Here is an 11,605-nt window from a genome sequence, read left to right on the forward strand (position 1 = left end):
GTCATCCTTACTCCTTTCTCAACCACCTCTTTTCAAATCTCTTTCTATGGATTCTCCTCCCTCTAGCAATTTTACTCTTCTCCTTCCACTGCTCAGTGTAGTCATATAAGCATTTGAGCAATTACCATGAACCAGGTGATATACTAAATAACAAGGTACAAAAGCAGCAAGGCATCATTGCTGATCTCAAGGAGTTCAAAATCCAAGGAGAGACAGGCACATATAGACATCTTCAATCAGTGTGAGGAAGTCTATGATTATAACGTATATAGAGCACTATAGCAGTATAGAGAAATGGTTCTCAACCACACTGGGGGAGGATGGGAGGGTTTAAGAGAAGACTTTAAATAACGAGTATAATTTTTAGGTAAAACCCTGAAAGATGAGTAGGAGTTAGCTAACTAGAGAAAGCACAGAAAGATATTCTAGATCAAGGAGGAGAGTGGGAGCAAAAACAGAAAGTGTGAGAAGAAGTTGTGTCCAGGGAACTATCATCATTTTGGTATTACTGGAGAGGAGTCCTCTTTGGCATGTAGAGGTTAGATCATGAGAGAATGCCACCCATTGGAGTTCCTTGCTAAGGAGTATGAGTCTTTGTCCTGTGGGGCAGTGGATAGCCATTAAAGTGTCTGGCAGAGAAGGGACAAGTGGGCCCAAAGTCCCCAGAATAATCACTCTGATACAAGGTGGAGGATGGAGTCTAGTTAAGAGAGGATTAGGATCTGTACCAGGAAATAGGAAGGGGAATATGAATGTGCATTCAAGCTACATAGAAGGTGATCATTTATTTGACGTGGTCAGTGAAGGATGAGTTACAGGCTTCTAGATTGGTTTATTGAAAGGTGGTATGAAATATAGGAGGAAGAAGTGGCTTACAGTAGAAGATGGAATGTTGAATTTGAGGCACCTGGAAGAATTTTAAGATGTATCAAATATTCATATGGACCTAAGACCATGAGCCCAGGGGATGGTTGTCAAGGCTGGTGATAAGAATTTGGATGTTCACATTGCTCCCATCTATATAAAACATAAGTACACAAAATAACACTATCCCCAGTCTTTACTTTTTCTTTAGCTGTCACTCTCTTTCTTCCTCCATCTCACAGCAGACTGTTTAGAGGAAGACTGTAATTATTGACTTGTGACCTATTAGTTCTCAGTTTATTTAAAATCTGGCTTCTAGTTGCACCGCTCTGATGAAATAGTTCACAGAAAGTTTACCTGTCACTCTTTATCTCTCAAATTCGATGATTATTTTTAAGCATTTATCTCCCTTGAATCTTAATTATATTTCTGATCTAACTTCTCCTCACTGAAATTCCCCTTCCTAGTTCTGTCTATAATTTATAAAGCCTTCAGTGAGCCAAACTCTTAAGTCTGATGCAAAGGCTCTGCTGATTCTACTCAGATACCCTGGCCATTGAATTTTATTCTCCTTGGCAGATTTGTCTTTCTCCACTTGACTATTAAACGTGAGTATTTCCCAGAGTTTCATCTTCAACCTACATCTGTTTCTGGTAACACACTCTCTTGATGCAATATTAACCAGCTTTATGTCTTAATTTTGACCCAAATGACTCCCCAAACCATATCTCTGGCCCAGGTCACTCTCCAACCAACCCAGCTGCTTGTCCCCCCTCACACTTCAAAGCTATTATGCCTAAAATTTAGCCCATATTTTCATTCTCCCTCCTCCTCCTCCACCTCCTCCTCACCCTGGTTTTCATTTCTCAGTATGTAATAGTACCACCTTTGGACTAGCTGGGCCCTGGGATGCATCCTTGACTCTGCTGTCTGCTTCACTGTCCTACACCTTTAATTCATCACCTGTCTTTATTTTCTAACATCTATCTTTTCTTTTTTTTTTTTTTTTTTTGAGACAGAGTTTCGCTCTTGTTACCTAGGCTGGAGTGCAATGGCACGATCTCGGCTCACCGCAACCTCCGCCTCCTGGGTTCAAGCAATTCTCCTGCCTCAGCCTCCTGAGTAGCTGGGACTAGAGGCACGTGCCACCATACCCAGCTAATTTTTGTATTTTTAGTAGAGATGGGGTTTCACCATGTTGACCAGGATCGTCTCGATCTCTTAACCTCGTGATCCCCCCGCCTCGGCCTCCCAAAGTGCTGGGATTATAGGCGTGAGTCACCACGCCCGGCCACACCTATATTTTCTTAAAACCTTGCCATGATCTTTATCCCTGTCATCACTTCCTTAATCCAGGTCTTCATCACCTCTTTTATAGATTGTTGCAATAGTAGCCTTCTCATTTGACTCTGGCTTCAAATGTTTTACTCTAAATATACAGGAGGTCTTACTAAACCTTCTATTTACCTCTACTAGATCTCTTTCTACAATAAAAACTTCCTCATGCTGCTAAATTATTTAAAAATCTATAAGTCAAAACTCCTTATATTGATATCCAGGCTCTTTAAGTCCAGCACTAACTTCTACTCCTTCTGGCTTCGTGAAGCATGCTTCAGAAATGGCAAACCGCTGGTGATTGTTAGTGATTGCCCAACCCCATACCATGGTGTTTCAGTCCTCAGAGCCTGGGCTCTTCCCCCTGCCTTGATGTCCTCTCCGCTTCTTGTCTTTCTGAAACACTCTAGCTCAATCCACTAGGCACAATTCAAGTATCTCCTCTTCTATGAAGCCATTTTTTTTCTGCTCCTGTTGTAGCACATATTACATTTTATTACATTTACTTGCTTTTATCTTAATTTGTTTAACTAACACTTATTGAGTACCAATCAATACCAGGAATAATTCTATGCACAGGGATAATTAAAAAGTTTTTTTTAAAGTTGAGTTCTCTGCTCTCAAGGAGTTTACATTCCAGTGTTTTCACCATATTGCAGTGAGAAGCAATTCTTTAGTAATAATTCTCTCAACTTCTCTTTCCTCTCTGGGACTACTACTGTCACCACAACCAATATCACTCCAATTCAGGCTCTTACAGCTTCACATCTCTGCTGTTGAAATAGCCTAAACCAGTTACCTACATTAGGATTTGCAGTCTAATACATAGAATAAATCTTTACAGAATCAATCTTTCTCAAATTCACTCCGATATTATCATGCTCCTCTTCAGAAAAATTTCATAACTTCCCATTGTCCTTAGAATTAAATTGAATTTTCCTACCTTGCTAAGCAAGACCTTCCACAGCCTTGCTTCAACATAATTGGATGTTTAAAAAAAAATAAATAAGATATTAATTTTAGATTTCTGCTTATCCTATATTTATTCATATACGATACAGTGATAATGTCTCATAAAAACTGTTAAGAAGAGAAAATATTCTGATGTACATGAAAATGTTAAGAAATGATTATTCTGTTTGTGATTTCATTAACTCACTGCTCTGTTGACATGGAAACAATTTCTCCTATTGACAGGAGAGCAAAGGTGTAGAAGAGTTTTCATATTCTTAAGTGTTGTCTCCCAAAACAAAAAATCACAGCACAATGCCAATAGAAAAATAAAAGAAATATTGTTTCATAAGAGTTGTGAGTTTTACTACAATTACATAGCTTTCAACAATTATTCTGGAGGGAAAATATCCTACTTAATCTAAGAAATGAAGTTTTAAATTCCTTGAAGCCAAAACTACATCCTTGTCATCATTTGAAAAAAACAAGTAAGAGAATGAGTGTTTTACTTTTCATTTTTCTTTTAACTTTTTTTATTTTTTGAGATGAAGTCTTGCTTTTGTCTCCCAGGCTAGGGTGCAATGGCACGATATCGGCTCACTGCAACCTCCTCCTCCCAGGTTCAAGCCATTCTCCTGCCTCAGCTTTCTAAGTAGCTGGGATTACAGGCACTGCCACCACACCCAGCTAATTATTTGTTTTTAGTAGAGACATGGTTTCACCATGTTGGCCAGACTGCTCTCGAACTCCTGACCTCAGATAATCCGCCCTCCTTGGCCTCCCAAAGCACTAGGATTACAGGCATGAGCTACCATGCCCAGCCTTTCTTTTAACTTTTGAGGCCCTTAAATTCAACTGGGTGTAAATTGAATAATTTTTTAACTCTTTTTGAAATAAAGGGTTTCCTCCTCTTTTATTATTATGATTTTATTTATTTATTTTTTTAAGATGGGGTTTCACCATATTGGTCAGGCTGGTCTTGAACTCCTGACCTCAGGTGATCCGCCCACCTCAGCCTCCCAAAGTGCTAGGATTACAGGCATGAGCCACCGTGCCCGGCCTTCCCCTTTTATTATAAAGGCTATACTTAAATATTATTTTTAAAGAAGAAAATAAAAATAAGTGAAAAAAGTACCTATCATTCCAACTAATCAGTAAACCTTCATTATAAAGTATTCAACTCTTTAAAGTTTGTCTTGATAAAGTCCAAATTGTTATTTAGATAGAAACTTCCATTAGTCAAGACAAACTAATCTGCGGCATGGTGTGGGGGTTAAGTATTTAGAATGCAATGTCAGACTGACTCATATAGTTATCTCCTTACCCTGCCCCCAGGGACACACATAGTAAAATACTTTATTGCTAAAATGGAGAATGAGGGAATAACACACATTGCACCATAGCCTTTATTGGCAGGATAAAACGAGAAGCAGGTCAGCTCAGATTGTGAGGATCTCAAGAGCAAGATCTACCTATTATTGTTATGATGTGTCTGGATTTTGTACAAGGCCACAGCAAAACTGGTACTCAATAAATATTGAATGAGTAACTTTAACATTCTCATGAATGTTCTTGAAATCTTGTTCAACACAGTAACTCAACGGCTTTTCCTAAGCTTCCCTCTGATATTAGAATCTCCACATCTCTTAAACCGTCTTTAATCCAAACCCTCAAATAGGCCCCTACTACCATTGTTAGCAAAATAAGACTTATAGAAAGTTCGAGTGGAAAACAATTAATGCATAATCCTCAAAACTTGGGTGAAAGGAAAATAGAGAAAAAGCTTATAGACAAACATAGGAGTGAAAAGTGGAACTTCCTTTGTGAAATAGAAAGGAAAGGAGTATCTCCAGGCCATACTCTTTTTCACTTTCTTGCCAGTCACTATGCAGAAGTAGAGCAGCCATCTTGGACCATGAGATGAAATCTGCAAGGTGGAAAGGGCAGAGCAACAAGGTGGAAGAGGACTCAATGCCAATACTCCGGAGCTGCTTTTTCAGTCCTGCACCCCTGTTCTTAGAGCTTCTGGAACAAGAACAGCCTGATAAATTCACATGTGGGCTTCCTGTCTGTTTTAATGAGTGTCCAAGCACAAAAACAATATGAAGAATAGGAGAATGAACATAGCAAGTAGATGCACTCACATTCAAGAGTCTCTTGTTGGAAAATCTCCAGTGATTAAAATGTCTTACATTTATAACTTCTCTTAATTTTTCTAGTAACCTGCAAGTACATTTCCAGAAAAATTAGATTATCAGAAAATGAAATTTTCAGACCTAAAAACAAATGAATCAAATACATTCACATTTTTACATATAGCCATTGTTTCACATCTGTAAACATGTGGGCTTGATCTGTGTTTTTGCTTGTTAGACATAGAATAGCATGACTAAAAAGCATAGAAGCCTAAATAAAGTAACATCGAGTCAGTAAATATTTTTAACTTTATTTTAAACTGACAAAACATATATATTTATGGGGTACAATGTGATGTTTTGATATATGTTTACAATGTGGAATGATTAAGTCAGGCTAATTAACAAACACATATACTTGTCATTTTTGTGGTGAAAATCTTCAAAAATATATGCTTCAAGTAATTTCAAAATACATGATGTATTATTATTTATTATAGTCACATGCTGTGCAATAAATTATTAAAGCTTATCTTCCTAACTGGAACTTTCTACCCTTCGATCAATATCTCCTATTCCCCATTACTCTTCCCCTCCCCAGCCTGAGAACCGCCATTCTACTGTCTACTTCTATGAGGTCAACTTTTGTAGATACCACATATGAATAAGACCATGCAGTATTTCTGTGCCTGTTTATTTTACTTAGCATAATGTCCTCCAGGTTCATCCATGTTGTCACAAACAACAGGGTTTCCCCCTTTTTAATGCTGAATAGTATTCCTCTGTTTCTCCAATTAACCATTGGGTCTATGGTAGTATATTTCTCACCTAAAGGGCTATCCATTTTAAATACCCCAACAGAAAACATGAGAGCAAAATTCTGGGAGTTGCCAGTGTCAAACCAATGAAATTAGAAGAATTGCTAAGTCCTTTCATAAGACTAAATAGAAATGATAGCAGCTAGTGAGACCCCTATGTTGGTAAACAGAAAAGAAAGAGTGAAGTGTTGACAGGGTTAATTCATTTGTTACATTTGCAGCCACCTATTTCCAAAATAGATTGAAATTAATTTTATAATAAAACATATTTAATAAAATTCTTAAAGATGTTTAAAATTAAATATATAATAGAACAAGGCCAATAATAATAATTGAAATATAGGCTGGGTGTAGTGGTTGCTCTTGTACAAAATCTGGCAGTGGACATCACAGCAGACAATAGAAGTGGACATCATAGCCTTCAACAGGCACAGCCTGCCCTGATACTGGACATTTTATAGTCTAGGAGGCTCATTTTCTGGTCTCAGCTCCTTCCATATTTGCTATGTGATTCTATAAGTTCCCCACCCTCTTCACAATTCTTCTAGGAAATCTCCCCACTGCATGTGCAACTGGAAAGTCTGTCAAACCAGAGTGGTGGAAAAGTGGCTCAGATTGAGCCATAAGAGACTTTTGGGGTCCTTTCTGGCCTCGAAGGGAAACAGAAAAACTCCTTCTGATTTAGGTTTGTGAATGATAGGGCTTCTGACCATCATCTTTCCCACAAATGAAGAAAACCTGTTTGAGGCAGGAGATAATGAGACAAAATGAAAAGTGAAGCTGACAAAAATAACAGAGAGAAAGAGAGAGAGAGAATTACATGACCACCCTGATTTAGCTGTGCCTAAAGCTAAACTATCCTTGGACTTTTTCGCTATGAGAGCCTATAAATGTTCCCTTTTATATTTTTCTTTTACTTAGATTTCTGTGATTTGAAACTAAAGCATCATAACTAAAACCCTTGTATTTCACATCAATGGTTACATTTTCCCACCTGTAAAATGGAAAGCATGAAGCAAACTATTTCAAATTTCCTTCTGAGTCTAAAACTTTGCAGCTCTAGATTAATTGCACATAGCTCTAGGACAGGACTATTATCTCATCTGTTTTGATAGCCAGAATTTCTGGCAGTTAGGAGGCTCTGAATAACTACCTCTTGTATTAAATTTTTTAAATGGTCTGTCCACTCTTTAAGCCCAGCCTTTTGTAAAGCAGTTACCTCTGTTATTTTTGCTTTCTTATTTCCCCTTTGTATCTCTAATAAAACACAGTGCCAAGCACATGTTCACAGGTTTCTCTTCCCAAGAAAGGAAGCTAAATAATGCTGGTAAGGCTGCACATGGTGGCTCACACCTGTAACCCCAGAACTTTGGGAGACCAAGATGGGTGATTGCTTGAGCTCAGAAGTTCAAGACCAGCCTGGGCAACATAAGGAAATCCTGTCTCTACAAAAAAAAAAAAAAAAAAAAAAAATTGTTAGCCTGGCGTGTTGGTGCACACCTGTCATCCCAGCTACTCAGGAGGCTGAGGTAAGAGGATCACCTAAGTCCAGGAGGTCGAGGCTGCCATGAGCCATGATCGTGCCACTGTGCTCCAGCCTTGGTGGCGGAGTGAGTCCATGTCTCAAAATATTAATAATAATAATAACAATAATTTTGGTAAAATGAAGGGAAATACACATTGTACTATTGATCTGATACCATGGCAAATATAATAATTAAAAAGAGTTATTTATCATTGACATAATCCAAGCTAGAGAGAAAGATTATTAATCATACCATTCATAATTAACTTTAAGATTTGATATTTCTTGCTCTATAGAAAACAGAGAAAATGTAAAAGGATTTATTGAATCAGTAGCTAAAAGAAGCATAAGCCAAGTTTTAGAAATTTAGCTCATACTTCTGCTAATGTCTATGTTCGGACCTCCTGTACTTTTAGGTACCCTTTATAGACACATACACACACACACAGAATATATACACACACACACATTATATATACATAATTGATATATAAATGAGTGTGTATATGCTTGTACACATGTGCACATGCACACACACACATGACATTTGCCCCACCAGGATGAGGGAGAAAAGAAGAGGTCCATCTGCTAAGACACATGAGAGAGGATTCTTTTCCTTTCTCTAAGACACAATGTGTACTGTGCTTTGGTTGTTACCCTAATAACATAGTGTATGACTCACCCGGAGTGGATTTTTCAAGACCCCAAGTCAGTGCCTGGAATGAAGTTCTAGCATAAGCTGAAAAGACAGAAGTTGGAAGTTAAATACATAACCAAGGTTTCCAGTGGTGACAGAGGGAAGAAAACTTGAATATCCTATTGTCAGTGGGCACGGGTGAGATGAATTGCTATATAAAAGTAATGATTGTCCAAGAATTATCAGTATTTATATAGTATATATAAGTCATACACACACACACACACATTCTCTGTCTGTCTGTCTGTCTGTCTGTCTCTCTCTCTCTCTCTCATACTATTTTCTGTTAACTTTCCTATAACCAACTACAAATAGTTTTGGTGGGAAAAGTGAGGGAGAAAGGTTGGTCAAGGAACTGTCTTTTCCTCTTAGTAAATAACCTCAGGCATGTTGGAAGGAGAAATGCCAAACACACAGCCTTCTCTGAAGTTCCTTGCCAGGAAAACACCTGTATTTCCTTGTTCTTGGTATTACAGTTGTGTGATACTTTTGATTTCCCTAAGATACTTTTCTTGCTACTACCAAAACTTAAGTGTCTTAGTTTTTTACATGAAAAATGATAAAGATATCTATCCAGTCTACCATATGAAGAAATAATGCACATTAAAATACTTCAAAAGCTACAAATCACTGTTCAAAATATTATTCTATCCTCACCACTGTTAGTATTTGTTTTCACAACATCTTGTGAGGTAGACAACCATAACTAAGAAGGAAATTAAGGAACAATAAGATTAATTGTCTTGCTTAAAGTCGTATCTCTATTTAGAGGCCAAGTTGAAGTGAATTCAGACACTCTGACTTGGTTCTAGAACACCATGTCACATACAATGAAAATCAAAAAAAGAAACACTTTTCTTCATACCTTTGACCTATGTTGTTTAAACTTGAAAGAAAGAGGGAAACAGAGCCAAACAGAAAAAGATTAGATAATTTTACAGGCATCCAAGTCAAAAGATCAGGTTAGAGGCATAAACCTCTTTTTCCACTAATCAGTCAAAACAATACATGGAACAGGAGGAAAGGAAAGGTTTCACAGAGTATTTACCCAACAGTAAAGAGACAGATATTCTCAGACCTTCAAAGTATGTTAAATTTGCTAGTTTGGAAATAGGAATCATTATGTACTATCAATGAAAAGATAATTCAGACAATTTTTGGAAGCCAATTTGTCTCCAAGTATCTAGATTTGCCAATATCTATCACAATTAATGAAAAATATAGGCTGAGATCATGCCTGTAATCCCAAGTAATGGGATCCTCCCAAGTGGGAGGATCACTTGAGTCCAGGAGCTTGAGACCAGCCTAGGAAACATAGCAAGACCCTATCCCTACAAATGAATTTAAAAATTAGCCTAGTGCATGTCATGCACCTGCAGTTCTAGCAACTCAGGAGGCTGAGGCAAGAGGATGGCTGGAGCCAGGAGTAGGAGACTGCAGTGAACCATGATCATGTCACTGTACTCCAGCCTGGACAACAGATCGAGCCCCTATATGTAAATAAATAAATTTAATTAATTAAATAAAAATAGTAAAAAACGTATTCTCTGACTTAGCAAATCCACTGCTAGAAATTTAGACCTCAGAAACAAATTCTCAACTACACAAAGACATATTTATTTACAGGAGGATCTTTGTAATAATTCTTAAAATAATAAAAGATTTCAAAAACTTCAAACAACTTAAATATCCATAAAGAATCAATTATATAAGCTATAATACGTTTTGTTGAAAGACTGCTCAGCCATTTTTAAAAGTAGCTAAGTTTATATGAGTAGATATTAAAAGATCCCACCATGGATTGTGAATGAAGGAAACCAGCTGCAAGTAGCATAATTTTCACATGTATGGCATATGTAAAGAATGGAAAGCTATGTATCTAAATACCAGTTTTCCTTAAAGAGTGAATGATTGGCCGGGCACGGTGACTCATGCCTGTAATCCCAGCACTTCGGGAGGCAGACGTAGGCAGATCACCTGAGAACAGGAGTTCGAGACCAGCCTGGCCTCTACCAAAAAATACAAAAAACTTAGCCAGGTATGATGGCACACACCTGTGGTCCAGTTACTCTGGAGGCTAATGTGGGAGCATCACTTAAGCCAGGAGGTGAAGGTTGTACTGAGCTGAGATCATGCGACTGCACTCAAGCCTGGGCAACAGAAGGAGACCCTGTTATTAAAAAAACAAAGAGAAAGAAAGAAAAAGAAAAAAGAAATGCTAAAAGAAAAAAAAAAGTAAAGCATTACTTACACAAAATAAAGATGTGTTGATATTCCTGGAATTTAAAGTATAAAGAAACAACATATTACTCAGATATTTTTTTTCTTTTGAACTATTTCCTTAAGTCAATATCCCAGAGTAAAATTGTTGGCATTCACACAGATACAGACACACACACACACACCACATACACACACACACACACACACACACACACATTTACGTGGTTTTTTGCAGGTGTTGGGAATCCAAATCAAATTCAGGACACATGTTTTGACAAATAGAGTATTTATACACAGAATTAAATAAAATATCTGAACTTAGACCTAACCAGAACATCATCCATACTGTAATTAGTTGCAACACGTAAAATAAAAAACAACGTAAGTGTCCACCATATAAATAAAATAAACTATATGTTTATAACTCAGTATTAAAATGCCATATACAAAGATAAAGATTATGCTGCAAAACTGAAATGTTTATGAAATAATAAGTGAAAATTTTTAAGTGTTATGGGTGCTCTAGAACTCTATATTAGGAATGGTTATATGTGGGATAAAGAGGAAAAAAAGAACTCTGTATAAATGTGGGTAAAGATTCCAAAGAAGCATAGAGAAATAGAAAACAGTTTGTGTTCAAATGTAAGAATATGAGATAATGTTATATGACTTTTAATGTTATTTAACAATATATATTTAAAAACCTAATGAGGTCTATTGAAATGCACATTTGACAAGAGTAAGATCTTCCCAGTCAACTTACAGCTGTACTGCCACTAATAACACTGTAAATGTAGTAAATGTGAACTAGATGTCCTAAAGGAACCATCACTTCCTAATAAATAGAATTCCAGTTGCCATTGTCTGGAGGCTGAAAAAAATCATGAAAAAACACATGCCTGAAACCATGTATATTTTTAGAGAAAAGACTAGCATAGAATGTCACTATATTAACCTTTGTGGCAGTGACTTTAAACTCATAATTGGATTCCAGGCATGTCAGACATAGGCAAAATGGCTATAATTGCTTCATTTTTCTTTCTGACGCTTGACAATA

This window comes from Aotus nancymaae, unplaced genomic scaffold, assembly GCF_030222135.1.
Source record: "Aotus nancymaae isolate 86718 unplaced genomic scaffold, 86718_ANA_hifiasm-v0.15.2.pri h1tg000040l, whole genome shotgun sequence".
Taxonomy (NCBI): domain Eukaryota; kingdom Metazoa; phylum Chordata; class Mammalia; order Primates; family Aotidae; genus Aotus; species Aotus nancymaae.